This window comes from Macrosteles quadrilineatus, unplaced genomic scaffold, assembly GCF_028750875.1.
Source record: "Macrosteles quadrilineatus isolate MER2022 unplaced genomic scaffold, UCM_ALF_1.0 Scaffold_2__2_contigs__length_208266976, whole genome shotgun sequence".
Taxonomy (NCBI): domain Eukaryota; kingdom Metazoa; phylum Arthropoda; class Insecta; order Hemiptera; family Cicadellidae; genus Macrosteles; species Macrosteles quadrilineatus.
In genome coordinates this window covers 130604941-130621273 of record NW_026542595.1, presented here as the reverse complement: position 1 = coordinate 130621273, position 16333 = coordinate 130604941, and positions in this window count along the sequence as shown.

The following is a 16333-nucleotide window of genomic DNA, read 5'->3' as shown; positions in this document are numbered from 1 at the left end:
TGTTTAAATTGCTTGTAGAACTTGACACCTTCTTGTACATTGTACAAGCTCTTAATATCTCCTACTTAATACTGTATCCTCCAAGGGCAGCACCAGAGAGAGGGTAGGGCAGGTAGTCCGGGCAACATTTTGGTAGATATTTCAAAATTATAAATAAATAGGCCAAAAGAGATTTTAATGATACACAAACAATGGAAAAGCATTAAATTTAATTTTGGATTTAAGTTTTTAAATTCACCCCTTTTTGCTGGGAAGGTTCTCAAACCTCTCGTCCCCCGATCAAACTCCTTCTTGATCCTTGTCAGGCCTACCCAAAAATATTATTCCTGGAGCCTTCCCTGTTATCCTCATCACAATTTAACCCCGTTAGTCAGATCACATTATGAACTATTAATTTCTAATGTAAATAGTATCTACAAACTGATCTCATATCTACTGTTTAAATGTTCCAATTTTACCAACCATATTTTTTGGATCAATTCATCAACATTTTGTTTTTGTTTTTAATTTATTTAAACAAACATACAGTTTTACATTTTTGTAGCAAATCGTTCATCATAATTGGTTTATTTACTTGAGTTATCGTGCTAACGGATACATAAATTAAAGGTATGAATTTGAATGGATTTTTTTGGCCCGAGGAGGCATCAAAATGAAATAGTAAAACGGCCCCGGGTCTAGGTCTCACAATGAGATCTATGGTAATAGCTTATCTCTTTCATGAAAAATTCACTAATAAAAACCAACCATGGCCTCTGATTTTATGTAATCATTTTGGTCGACTCAAATTAAATGTTAACGAGTCCGTTCACAAAATGGCGGTTTAAGAGGAAGGTCTCATTTATTTTCCTTAGTGTATGTATCAGCTGATCAGCTCTGGCTTTTGTTTCAATGTTAGGTGAAGGGAATGATACTGTCTCTCCTCAAACCATACAAATTCAGTTTATAGAGTATAGCATGGTTGGTAGACTCGTAAAAGGTTTACATACCTTTTTACAATCCCAAACGTATAGCCTCTTTTATATGAGGTAACCGGTAACTGGTGCCAATGGTAGTGACTGCAGGTTGGTTACCGGCCGGACAACTGAAGTTGATGGTACAGGCAACTGGCAAGCCACTCCACCTTTACAATAGGCACCATATGACTAGTCAAGAAAATATTGACGAGTAATGAACTTATCCTTCTTCTTACACTATGAAACAAGAAGAGAAGGCGAGGACGCAGGTGTATGTGTATCCAAAACTACAGCTGGCTTAATTAAGCTGCACATAGGTTGACAAACCTTGTGCCAACCGTCCATTGTGAGTCCATTGTGAGTACTTGTACCTACGACTACTTGTACCTACGACTACTTGTACCTACGACTAGTTGTACCTACGCCTACTTGTACCTACGTCTAGTTGTACCTGTGGCTAGTTGTATCTCCCCTTCAACTTGTCACCAGTTTAAGGGATTTATTTTATTTCTGGTTAAAGCTGGTTTGAAAACTAAATAGGCATATAATATTGCGCATAACCGAACCAAGTGGCAGGGTTATTTATTCTCACTTTTTGAGTTTCATTGACTGTTGATTATAAGAATGAGTTAGATGTTATAACTGTTGCTGTATCCACCTAGCTTCTATCCCTAATTAATTATTTCAAAAATGTCATCAAAATTGGATCATTTTTGTTCGAGTTATCGTGCTAACGGACACAAACACACACACACACACACACACACACATATGTATATATGAATTTGAACGGATGGTGATTTTGGCCATGCTGCAGCGCGGGTAGTGCACGGGTAGTGCGCGGGGGTGTACACTACGTCACAGTGGTGGATAGTTGTACCAACTCTTACAATTAAAATCTTACAAACGTCCAGCTTGTTTATTTAGCTAAAACATATGGGAATAGTGATGGCAATGAATTTATCAATGAAATCTATCCACTAGTGTGACGTCATGGATCTTGCAGCATGGCCTGCTCTTTCTAGTGGGGCCTTGGTTTTGATCACACAATACATATTTCCTGTTAAACATCAGTTGGCGTGTATGTGTACAATTAATTGACTGTATCTCGACTTAAGTAAAATTATTTTAACCATTCACTTCTCAAAGTGATACCGAACCGATACCACAGAGCAAAGACAATGGAATAAGTATTCTCTTGTCTGTGCAGGTACTTAGAGGTAGAGATATTCTAACATTCACCGATTCACCCTATATAACATTCACCTAATAAAAAACCCCTGCCGCAGCAAACCTGCCAACTAAACGAATTTCCATTTCCATATAATAATTGAAAATATTAGAAAAACATTAGTACCCTTTTAACTCATGTCCAATCTTGTGACCAGAATTTTCTTTGCCTTCGGTATTATGTTTGTCGATGCAGATTCGATCTCATAATCTGATACAGCCAAGGTATTGCTTCATAATTAAGTTGATGTTGGTCATCATAAAAAAAAAACGTATAGACATTCGTTATAATTATAAATAAATTATAACTTGAACGGAGACTGTGTATAACTATCAAACACAGTCTCCGTTCAAGTTATAATTATAAATATATTTAAATATATATTTGAACAAATAGTGTTTTTGGCCTCTGGAAACATTAAAATGAAAAAGTAAATCGGTTCCAGGCTCAAGTCTAACCATGAGACCTACGGTAATAGCTACTTCCCTATAGGGAAATTCGCTAAAATAGGAGTTATTGCCTTCAGTTGGGGAAGGATTTTAACAACTGAATCATAGATACCAGATCCAAATTTGTATTACATACCAAATTAAAGCACACAATTATTAAGATATCTACATTACATAAGATATATTATAATAATTTTAAGTACAAATACAGAATACAAACCTTTTTGCCTGGCACAGCAAATTGTTAGGGATAAAAAATACTGTATGTTATACAAAATATTGTGTTTACAGTACTATTATTTCATTATGTGGTATTAATGAGAAGTAATACCAAGTACAAAGTAACACAAAACAAGGAATCTTAGGAAAGAATAACAAACAAAGTTAAAGTCGATAACAAAAAGTGTTTCTATACCCATTACAGAACAATTATTAAGTAGATTAATTTCTCTAACTTTTTTACACGAATTTAAAATTGGGGAATCTGACTCTCATATAATCTCTGCCTTTGTCTACAATGATAAGTAAACAGTACCATTAACATTATGTATCCAATATCCAGTCATGCTGTTTATTTCAAAAACGTTTGTGTACTCAGTGTCTCAACAGGAGCCAGGGACACATTTCGCTCCAACATCTAGTCAACCCTGTTGTCTTGCATGAAATACACAGACAAAATTACCAAAAGTATGAAATACTGAATGTCTTAGGAGGACCTGTTTCTTTTACTACTTTAGTGCAAGCTCGATTAACCCAGCTCCATCGTTTCCTGTTTACCAAAACCGAAAAAGGAAGCGGGAGCTCATGTTTTACTACTTGAGGAAAGTAAACACTAAAATTGTTAAATCTGGTTGGCAACCAAAATTTTGTTTATACCCGTGTGTGCAGTTATTTTATAAACTTTGAAGTTATTTAATGGTATTACTTACCAAAATTAAAACAATTGGGTATATCTGTCTCCGGTCGTGAACTGATTACTACAAGTGAGTACAGGGCCGCCCCGAGGGTAATAGAAACCCAGGGTGACATTTAAATTTTCGCCCCCTCCCAAAAAAAAGGTATTTGGGGGGTTTGCGTCAATAGACACAACGCCCGATATATCAATATCGAACGTTTTGCAAGTATTTTTGTTAAACGTAACAACTACACTGAACTAAATTACTAAAAACATTGAATTTACGACTCACAATGGACATCACGAAACAACTATGAGTTGACGTAAGAGTTTGAGCTTAGAGGTTAGAAACAAGCAATAGTGTAGGTAGGGCATGTGGGCGAATACGCAGTGTGTGTGTCTCGGATTCAAATAATTGCCAACATGTCAATCCCAGACGTAAAAGTAGTAATTGTACGAGTTGTATATAAGTAACGGTATTTATTTTATGAATAAAACGAAAACTATAAATTGCCTTTTTTTAGAATAGTCATTGTCATTGATTACATGTTTACGAGTTTCCAGTAGAATATTCGTTAGCAGTATGCCGATAACGTTGTTAAATTTTTTACCTTCCAAAGCTGCGGCGCCCAGGGCGGCCTCCCCGCTCGCCCCGCCCCTTGGGGGATCATCTCATAACTCCAAGATTTCATAACTCCAAGTGATCATAACTCCAAAGTTTCATAAGTCCAAGAGATCATAACTCCAAATTATATTTAATCCAAAGTTTCAAAACTACAAGTACCCGAAAAGGGATAATTTCATTACTCCAAGAAAAATATAAGTGCAAGTGATCATTACTCCAAAGTTTCATAAGTCCAAGATATCATAACTCCAAAGTTTCATAAGTCCAAGTAAAAATTAAAGCAGAGTGTCATAACTCCAAAAGTTGAGTCGAGTCTCATATCTCCAAGTGGGTGCGATACCAGGGGCTCCTGACGACGCAGACTCCCGACGACACAGACTTCCGAACTGTGACGTCACGGCCGACCACCCCTCTCTCTATCTGAGTGGAGTGGGAGAGAGTCGTTGTGGCAACGCCCCCGATCCAGCCGATGGCTTGTCCTCCACACGAAAACCCCTACAACACTATGACGTCACAGCCGTCTATCCCTCTCTCCGGGTAAAGTGGGGAAATGTGAGTTTTCGTCCGCGATTTTGATGTTGTCGATTTCCACTAAATTAACGATATAATTGTTTTAAATCAGATTTGTAAAGCATGTCATAGACATATATTTTTTTATATTGTTCATTCCCACTAAATTAGCAATATATTTTAATCAGATGTGAACATAATTTTAAGAAGACAATGTGCTGAATTTACTCTGACTTTTAATGTAAACCTGTAGAAGTTTCAACAGCACATTGGGTTATACAACGTCACACAGCTGATTTAAACCAATAATTTAATTCAGAATAATTGTTTCGTTTGTTTAAACCATCGATCTCTATTGAGATCGATGGTTTAAACTAATTGGTGGGTTTATTAATTATAATACTGTGTTATTCACTGTAGGAAATGGGGATTCTATAATGGTAGGTAAACAGACCAATGCTGTATTATTCAAGAGTATTTATGTTCAATAAATTATTATTACGCCACACTACAATATTTTAACAAACTTCCCACGCAAGGATTTAGGCCTAGTCCAGAAAACAGCTGTTTGCCGCCAGCTTTAGTCAAATGTGGTTTCATTACGTACTAATGTATTGTAATGAGTTTTTATACCGGACAACAACCAGCTGGATGATTACATTAGACAATGAGTGGTTATGAACAAAAACATAACCTCTCTTAGAGGTTATGAGTAGTGATTGTTAGTCCTTTAGTCGGTGGATATATATATAAGGATTTTTTATTGTTAAGTTAGCTTAGAGTGGCATGGTGAAAAATATCTTAAGTCACTCGTCCAAAATGTGTTTACCGGACTCGTATGGTAATCCCATACGACTTCGTGTCGCACGGGAACCTATTTTCAGGACTAATAGCGTAATATACTTAGTTAGTGAGTAAGTACTCACTGTTTTGACGAACTTACTACGCAAGGATTTAGTCCAGAAAACAGCTCTTTGCCGTCAGCTTAATCAAAGGGGTTTCATTACGTACACTGTACTGTAATTAGTTTTAACGGACACCAACCAGCTGATTATATACTGTATTTGGCAATGAGTGAGAGTGTTTAGTTTATAAGAAATACATAAGCAAATTCTGTTTAAGAATTTTCTATATGAACATTCAAGGTTTCGGGAATAAATTGGATGAACTGGAAAGTTTTTTATGTGACCTCAATATACATGTCATATGTCTATGTGAACACTGGCTTCGGAAAGAACAGGTTAACTTTCTGGTTCCTGAGGGTTTCTTTTTGGGCAGCAGTTTTTGTCGGGAAAGACACATTCATGGAGGTGCACTTGTTTTACTTAGGCGGGGTGTGATAGACTCTTTCAACACTATTAATTTGGACAATTTTTGTGATGAAATTAACTTTGAGGCTACTGCTGTAGAGGTTCCGAATCTAAACTTAATTGTTGCATGCATTTATAGGTCACCTAATGGAAAGACAGATGTCTTCATTGCGCAGTTGGAGAAAGTACTGAGTTATTTTATGAGCTTCAAACGCAGAATTATTATTGCTGGTGATTTGAATGCGGAGTTTGATGTCACTTCAAATAAAACATCTGCCACTGAACTCTCTGACTTACTGAGGCAATTTGACCTTTACTGTGCTAATCTAATGCCTACACAAGGCAATGTGTGTCTCGACAATATTATGACGGATTTATCTCCTTCAGAATATTCAATCTCGGCTGTTAATCCTGGTTTTTCTGATCATGATGCCTTAAAGTTCGATGTACATCTTTCTGCAATTATTAGAAAAATTTGTCCAAATCCTAATCCAACTATAGTAGCTATAGTAGCCTAACTTATTAGGCCTATTTTAAAATGACAAGACCTATTGTATTTTGTATTTACTTAACGGTCAATAAAATTCTTATTGTCTTATTGTCATAACCTCTCTTAGAGGTAACCTCTCTTAGAGGTTATGACTAGTGATTGTTAGTCTTTTAATCGGTGGTAATATTATAAAGATTTGATCGGATTTAGTAGTATGGTGTAAAATATCGTACGCCATTCGTCCAAAATGTGTTTACCGGACTCGTATGGTAATCCCGTACTCGACTTCGACTTGCACGGGAACGACCACACTCGTTCCGTAAACTCCTATTTTCAGGACAAGACAAGTAACGTGATATACTACAGTAACATTTTGTTATGGAAAGGGGAAAAAATAAGGTACTTAGTAGGTAGCGTAGGCATAAGACATTTATACTACTTACCTAATTCAAAAACAAATTGTAAAGTTTTTTGTTAATATTCTACGTTTTATATCCTAAGAAATCAGGAATTATCTTAATTTCTGTAGTTTTTTTGTCTATCGGTGACGCCAATGTGCCAATTTATGCTGCATTATCGGGGAGGGGGGGGGGAATAGAGCACCGAGCATGACATGAGTAATTTTCACCAAAGTATTACAACGTTTTATGACATGGTGTTCATACACAGGGTATTACAGGGTGTTCATTTGAAAATTTCCATATCTGTTGTGCCTTAAGGTAAGGCTTTTAACACTTAATCGTTCTCATTTCCCCCTAATTTGGACATGCCGAATCCAATAAAATTATTTTCAATTTTGAAAAATGCCCCAAAAGGGCCCAATTTGGGGGTTAGGGGTTTTATAAGAAATTTTCAAATGTAAACATGGGGGGTGTGATACATCATTTAAAGGTTTAATCACCCCGATCATTTTGGTGCAAAAGAATTAATTATCTTTAACCGTATTTACAGGGTGGGTCAAAACGTTTTAAAAAAGGACTTTGAAGTTAGTTACCGTATTACCCTAACTACTGAACGGAACAGCGCCAAATTTTTTCCAAGCTTATTCTTGGGCTACTCTTTAAGATAACTTGTAGTAAGGGCATTTTCCGTATTATTTTCCACTTTAAAAACAATCTCAAATTTGAAGAATGAAAGAATGCTGAAAACTCAAAATTCTTAAATAGCAAGGTATAAAAAATTTCATATAATTATAAAGGTCCTTTTTAAACAAATATTTTACGTATTTCAGTTTTCTTTCTATCAACAACTCTTCTAACACGCAATGTGTATGATATTATGCTGCACTCTTAGCATTAGTTATTTGTTTTACACACTTTAAACAACTTCTCTACATTCTTGACAAAATCTTAAAGCTGATTTATTCTTTATTGTTGAATTAATTTATAAAAAAAAAGTATACAAAATGGGTATTTCATTTCTAGGGTTCACGTTCTGGGCAAGTTTTCCCCTCTCCATAACAGATTTCTTTTGTCGTGATTCTTTTGTGCTCTATTAGGTTTAAGTGTTTTATTCAATAGTTTGTGTTAAAAATAAAGCAGTCTTAATAATGTGTATTAATGATTTTCCTGAACTAATCACAGTAGTTACAAAATTAAATAATGTATGTAATGATTTAAAATAAAAGGTAAATGTAAAATTTGGTACAGAGTTTTTAGCTTTCTTTTATTCTTCAAATTTGAGATTTTTTAAATGGGAAAATAACACGGAAAATGCCCTTAATACAAATTATTTTAAAGAGTAGCTCAAGAATAAGCTAGGGGAAAAAATGGCGCTATGCCGTTCAGTTGTTAAGGTAATACGGTACTTAACTTCAAAGTCCTTTTATAAAACGTTTTTACCCACCCTGTAAATACGGTTAAAGATAATAAATTTTTTTTTCACAAAAATGATCAGGGTTTAATAGACCTTTAAATTGATGTATTACACAACCCGTGTTTATATTTGAAAACGTCTCAAAAAGCACCCCTACCCCCCCCCCCAAATTAGGTCCTTTTGGGGCATTTTTCAAAATTAAAAATAGTTTTATGGGAATCGGAATGTCCAAATTAGGGGGAAATGAGAACGATTAAGTGTTAAAAGCCTTACCTTTGGATACAACAGATATGGAAAGTTTTCAAAATAACACCTGTATATAAAATATAACAGCTGTATAACAGCTTTATAACAGCTGTATATAAAATCAGCTGATTAAAGAAAAGATTTGTTCTTCAAATATTCAATGAAATGTCTATATGTGTCTATTTAGCAACGAGAAATCAGTAGTATATGGCAGTGGTTTACAGCAAGAAGCTGCATTGTTTATATTTTGATTCCATACTAAGATTATCCCATAACAAATTTTAGTGGACTAGTATTTTTTTCTGATGCCTGAATTATTTTAACCTCAATTTTAATATTGCTTGAAAATAAACCTGAACTATTACGGGATGTATTTTTAGTATTCTTCGGGTGACTACCCAAATATATAATTACTAAATAGAAAACATTATATTATTTTGCAATCTTTTATCTATAATACTCAAATTAATTGGTAACTTCCATATTTAGTTTATGGGGTTTCCAATAATTCAATCCCTCCTTATTCAATCCGATGCTTTCTTGTTATCATTAGTTACATTAAAAATAAAGGTCAAACACCTATTCGAGGAACCGAAATGTTTTGGAATTTGAGTGACGCATACAGTACTTATTGTCGCCCCTCCTCCTACTTTAGAACGAATCAGATCGTTTTTCAATATCAGCACAGCCCATATTACCCTAAAGCCACTCAAAGTTTTAGTTGTTGAAATGTTTTAAACAGAGGAGATTGATCGGGAAGCTGAACGGGGTGTGGTGGGTAACGGGATATTAAGCATCGAAGTCACTGTATAAGTCGTGGACAGGGCATCTCTGAACAAGGAAAAGGCTACCTACCTACCTCTGCTATTGTGGGGTGGCCCGCCTGGCCGACCCTAATTAATTTCGCTTGGCTGCGCTCAACAAAAACAACTACTATACCCAATACCAAAAAGTATGAAGTGGTATATTTTTTTTCAAATTTGTCCAATGTTGGGAAAAGCTGCTATTCATTTTTAATCGTGATTTTAGGAGGTTTCCTGTAGACCGATTTTTGGCAACTTTTAGTATGTCACTCTTCAGACCCAACACTACAAAATAAAACTACAAAACGTTTTCTTCCAATTTTTTTTAACGTTCCCTGTGTCAGTTTTTTTTAGTTTGCTTGGACTAACAGAGATTTGGCAAAATAACAAAAAAATGACGTTTTATTGTAAAAAAATTCATATTTTCGTATCCATAAGTCTTAGAACCAGATTGTTATACATACATTATATGGAATTTAATTTTCTACAACATTGGCGTTAGATATATTTCGCTAAAACGCACCAAAACGGAGATATAGGCGAAAATCTCTAGAAAGTACCGATTTTTTCGATTTTTCAATATGGTGGCGGGCGTGGAGGGGGTAGAATTGTGCATTTTTTCATTTTAAACACCTACTTACCATCCTAGACAACATATAAAAAATTTAGACTTACCGGACCGTTTGTAAGTTAACATACCGTACCTCTATTCACTGGACTAACAGTAGTAACACCAATATAGCTTAAAAAGTTGATAAGTGATAGTTCACATAATTTTTAGCACATTTGACGGATATACCTTTTTTTGAATTTGTCATATTATAAGTGTGTGAAAATTAATACATCTGTGTATCAATATCTACTTATCTCATTTCTTTTCAATGGAAGTTATACCATTTCAATGATACCGGTACTTAAATGGGAAGTCCTACAGCTGTAATAAAACTGTGCATAAATTTGTCTTACGATTAAATTTGCTACCAATTGATATTGTACGACAATTAATCTCTACTATTGTACTCATGCTGTTGGACGATTAATGGTAATTAATTGTCGTGTCAATATCTTCTTTGATATGACCCTAAGTATTTTTAAGGACTTTTAATGAGTTGTATTAATATTGAATGACTTTAAAATACTAACGACCCATGTTTGTTCGCTAATTCAACTGGCTTACTATAAGCCTAACATTATTATTTCTGTAAATAATCGTTACGATTGTTTTAAACGTTTAGACTACTGGAAGTGAGTAGTAGCCTACAGAGAGAAAAAAAAACAGTTGCAGGCCTACCGCTTGGTTTAGAATATTCTCTTTCTTTTATTCTGGTAGGCGGGAAAACTCCGTAGGCCTAGGCGATCCAAGGCAAGTTGCATTAGTTTACTTTTAACTAAGATTATAGAATCTTCATTTCCTACCATAGACTACACGGTATTATAATTGATAAACTAATTACTTAAGCAAACCATTTATTCTATATATTTTTCTAGTATGCTATAAATAAGCTGCGTGACGTTGTACATCCAGTAATCCAGTGTGCTGCTGGGAGCTCCGGCCTGTTTACATTAAAAATACCCAGCTAGTTTAATCCACAAAAAAAACAAAATAAAAAATCATAGTGTCTTCTTATTTTTTCCATTAATACAAATCAATGATTAATTCATAAGCCTAAACAGCTACTCAATCTTTTTAGTAGTTTACACGTGTTTGTCATGATAGATGAAAAACTTCAACACTTTTCCAATAATCATTTTTTTTATTTATTAGAAGTAAACTTTATTTTATAGTTACGGCCCATTAAACGTGTTTATATACAGCTACGTCATAATACTTTATCTATTTATTGATTTTATATACATTATATTGCTCATTCTGTTCATCGAGTTTTGGCAATGAACAACATAAAGATTTCGGGCGACTATTTTAATAATTATAATAATTTATTCTAATCTTTATAAGCGGAAATATATGTGTAAGGCATGATATGTGTCAAAACTGATTAAAAATATATTGCTAATTCAGTGGTAATTACGTGCCATCGGCTGGACCGAGGACGTTGCCGCAGGGAATTAAGTGTGGAGGTTAAGCCGTCGGCTAGACCTAGGGGGGTTGCTACAGAGAATTACGTTTGAGGGTAAGCCTTCGGCTGGACCGGGGGGAGTTGCCACAACGACTCTCCCCCGCTCCACGCAGATAGAGAGAGGGGTGGTTGGCCGTGACGTCACAGTTCGGAAGTCTGTGTCGTCGGGAGTCTGCGCCGTCGGGAGCCCGTGGCGCGTTCCCCTCCAAGTGGAATGTGTAGTACAGTCAGCGCCACAAGTTCCTGCGCTGTCCGCTCCGCTGTAATACTGTCAGCAGCCTTTGCCGCATCATTGTATCCATATACCTACCGTCGCCTGTCAAACGATTATGTAATTTTGTTATATACTTACAGATTAATTAATTGATATACTTCTTACTTCTATGCTAAAGGTACTTTAACCTTTAACTACTCGCGCGGGTTTTACTAACGTATGTACTCGCGTGGGGTGTTTTTGACACCCCGTTATTACATATTTGTTATAATTAATTGTATTAACACTAATAATTGGTAAATAACATTTTTTGTTGTTATTTAAGTTTATTAAAACGTTTTTATTAGCTCGCTTTCTTGTCCGGTACAAATTTTGCAATCAATTTTATACTAACTTCCCGATGAGCTAGAGACTTGAAACTTGAAACATAGCCCACAAATGGAAGACAATGCAATATAATATCATTTAATTTTCATATTTCCCTTGAGCTACGCCCCATGGGCTTGTTTTTATTTTACTGTATACTGTTTCCAATATGAAAGAGTTATTTATTTTAAGTTATACAATGTAAATAATATATTTCTTTTACCAACTGCAGTTTGTGTGTGTATTTGGTCAAGTTTTGCATATAAACCATTTGTTGTATTAAAAAATATGTATTTTGTAATTGAACTGTTTGATATTGAATAACTAGCATATGTACTACCCGGAAAATATATAATTTTTAAAAGATTATAATATGTCTGTGAATGGTAAAGGTATTATTTTTCCCTAAAATGTACTACTAAAAAAACAGTTTTTAGGGGGGGGGATCGTAATACACACAAGTTTTGTGCAAACAAATTTATTTATATGTCAAAAACACTTGTTTGTTATCGAAATAAATGTAAATAAAAAATGTCCTTTCATTACTTTTAGAGTCTTTCGCAAAAAGAACAACATTACCTTATACAGGAACTTGTACTTTTTACGAAACGTTAACACTCACGTGGGGAGTTGAAATCACCCTATACTTTGTAATACACATGTATTACCAAGTGAACACTAGAGATCGCACGGGGACTTTGGATGAGAAACGTTCCTGTGTTTCACAGTTTTAACTTTACATTTCAGGTAATTTACACTAAGTGTACAATGCAGTTGTCTGCTTGCAACATTGAGCAGATAGCAGACATAATAATCAAATAATTTCTAAAGTCAATGTTACATATGTTTCTCGTAAATGAAATGTATACTTGCAGTATCCAATCTCATTAGTATATATTTTGTTTCAAATGAATGCAATGTCTAATTTCGTTATTCAAAGTCAATTACAAGTCTGGTTCAATTAAATGTATTGTCTACCTCAAAGTACATAATGTGTCATCTGGTTCTCATAAATTAAATGTCTATTTGCAGTAGCAGTATCCTAAATCAATTAGTACGCCAGCTTCACAAAAATGAGAAATTTACTTGCAGTATCCAATGTCAATGTTCCATTTGGTTCACATAAATAAGATGCCTATTTGCAGCATTCAAAGTCAATGATACGTCGGGTTCACTTAAACGAATTGTTTACTTAAAGTATACAAACTCAATGGTACATATCGTTCACATAAATAAATTGTCTACTTGCAGGATCAAAAAAATTGGTTAATTTGATTACCATAAACGGAGTGCCGATTCGCAGTATATTAAGTAAATGTTACGTCTGGTTCACGTCAATGGAATGTCTACTTGCAGCATCTAAACTCAGTGGTATCTTCGGTTCATATTAATGGAAGTCCTAATTATTGCAGTACCTATTCAAAGTCTGCATTATTTAATTGTAAGTCTAGTTCTCTGAAATGGAAAGCCTACTTGGAATTGCAAGTTAAATGGAAATATAACTCAATGGTAGGCTTATATTTGGTTAAAATGTAATGGATATTTAGATTATTTAAAGTCTAAGGTGTTTCAGCCTTATTCTGGCGACCATAATTATTGGTTGTTTTCATTTTGTAGTAAATTATGCTCAATGATATTAATCTTATTGTTCTTCCCTTTTTCTGAGTCCTATACGGTAATGTACTTTTTAAACGATTCTTTGACTAACATATGTGGCAACTCTTGTTTATCTTTTTAGTGTTATCTCGCAAATAAAGTCATAGCAACCAATGAACCCATAAGGCCCATGTTAAATAAAAAAAAAAAAAATTCACGTAGGGAAAAGCCCTGTGGTCCAATTTGTACCATTTAAGATTTATACATTACCATGGTTGGTTACTATGATCGTGCTAAATTTCGTGTAGATCGCTTCAGCCGTTCAGGAGGTATTTGTAAAACAAAAAGAGGAGAGTAGTATAAGGCTGGTTTTATGCACCGCGACAGTCGCGAGTCGCGCCACGTCTTGCGGCTGACAAAAATGTCACGCGACAGCGACACTTTTTTGTCGCGTAAACTCACATCCGGTGGTGGGGGAATTAAAGAAATCAGTCTGTTCTCAATCCAATGTTGTGTGTTGTGTTTTGATGTAGAAGTGATTATTAAGTTGTTTAAATATAGACCATGTTGTGTTGTACACGTTAATGACAAAACCCCAGTTATTTAAACAACACATACAATTTACAGTTGGAATTGGGTCAACCCTCTTAAAAATGTCATTACATGATATAATGATGTAATTTATATTACAAATAAAGAGTAAAGAACTCATTTATATACTAATTATTAACATTAATCAATATAAATATATGGAGAATATACGACGTAGAGTATGAAAAATACTACTGTCGCGCCGCGACTGTCGCGGTGCATAAACGTGCCCATTTGATCCAATAGAACTTGAACCGCGCGCGACACATTTCTTGAAGCTGCGATTCTAAAACCTGTCGCGGGTATTTAGAGTCGCTCCGCGGCAGTTTGTCGCTGTCGCGGTGCATAAATGCTCCCATTTAACTCAATAGAACTTGAGTCGCGCCGCGACACGCGACACGCGACTGTCGCGGTGCATAAAACCGGCCTAAGAGCTTCGCTTTGCGCCGTTCAATTACTAATGGTTGTTAATCCTCCATATATCGAAAACGGCTAATACGATTTCCTTCTAATTTGATAAATAATTTATATCTGGCCTAAAAACGTGTTTACTGCAGTTAAAACTGCTAGCAAAAAACTAACTAAGCAACAAAATTGAATTGAAAGTCTATAATTTTTAACATTGGCCTCATTGGTTTCCAAGTAACCATGACCATAGACTAATAGAACTATTTAAAGTTGTAGTGTGTTGTTATGTCCACCAAGGTTTTACGAGCAAATTAACGAATGCAGTGCAAAGGGGAAAACACCAGTTGTTACTATTGAGCAAAGATTACACTGAAGATTACTCAATGTAGGGGTTCAATGGAAATAAACTAATACCACTACCCTGTCATGGCTTGGTTCCCAGGTACTACTACATAAAACCAGGGATACCGTCACCTCTAATTGAGACTTTTAACGAAATTCCCATAATAAGGAATAATCTATTACCGTAGATCTCATGGTAAGACCTAAACCCGGAACCGATTTTTATCTTCATTTTAAGAGCCCCAGAGGACAATACACACTTCGTTCAAACTCATATGCTGTACTGTATATAATATATGTGTGTGTAAATTTGGAATAAAGGTTAAATTTGAAATATGTAGATCTTGATGAGTTTAAGTTATAATTGGGCCTATTAGGCTATGCTGATTCAAAATGTCCAATGACGATTTGTCCTTAGTTAGTGATTTAAACGAGATGGATGATAGTTACCAATTTGGAGTCTCTGTCTTCACCTTTGTACCACATGCAATAAATAAAATAGGGGTTGGTTAAAATTTGGTACTTTTCAAGGCACTTGTCCCTAATAGTTTTGATTTAAAACAATTTAAAATTTAGATTACACTTTGGGATGAATTTAATTTAAGTCAAGCACAATGTCCTATAAAGTGATGTTAACACTGCAAAGAGTTGGCAGGATCTGTGGAGAGGGGGGAAGGGTTGAAGTTCTGGAAGTCCATGTCCATTGTTGAAATAATGTACAGCTGGTTAATTCACATAAATGACACTTGCCACAGTAATTTTGATTTTCTTTGGATTAATTTTGAAAAGTAATACTATATTTAAGATGTTATTATTATATTGCAATTTTCTTACAATTATAATAGTTAGATTATCACTTTAGAGAGCCACTGGTTTTCTTCTAACATTGACAAGAAAAACTGGTAGCCTACAACGTTGTGTTTACCACTGTGTAGGGTGGCAAAAAGAAAATGTCGCATATATACATATAAATATTAAATAGATATGTATATTCTTTTTCCAGTTGTATCCTTGTTATTGGTTTTGTGTCATATAGCCTATATGGATATTCGAATACTCTTTATAAATTGCCAAGAAAGTTTTTAAATGTACATATATTTCCTAGCAACATATTTCCTAGCATCAAAAACATATTTTTTCAAGTAAATAAAACAAACGCCAATTAATTGCATTGCCCAGCTCTTTCATTAAATAAACAGAATTAAATTATTCAAACTGTGAAAGCATAACAGACGTAGCCCGTTGAATTCGGCCTATGGGGACCTGAGAAATTAGTCCATACCTATAATATTCAGCAAATATGCACATTCTAAGCTCAAGTTTGATGTGCTGTATGCCTATATTTTTATTTGGTAAACTGCCATAACCGTTAACATTTAATTTGATTGTATTTATATGCAATATTTAT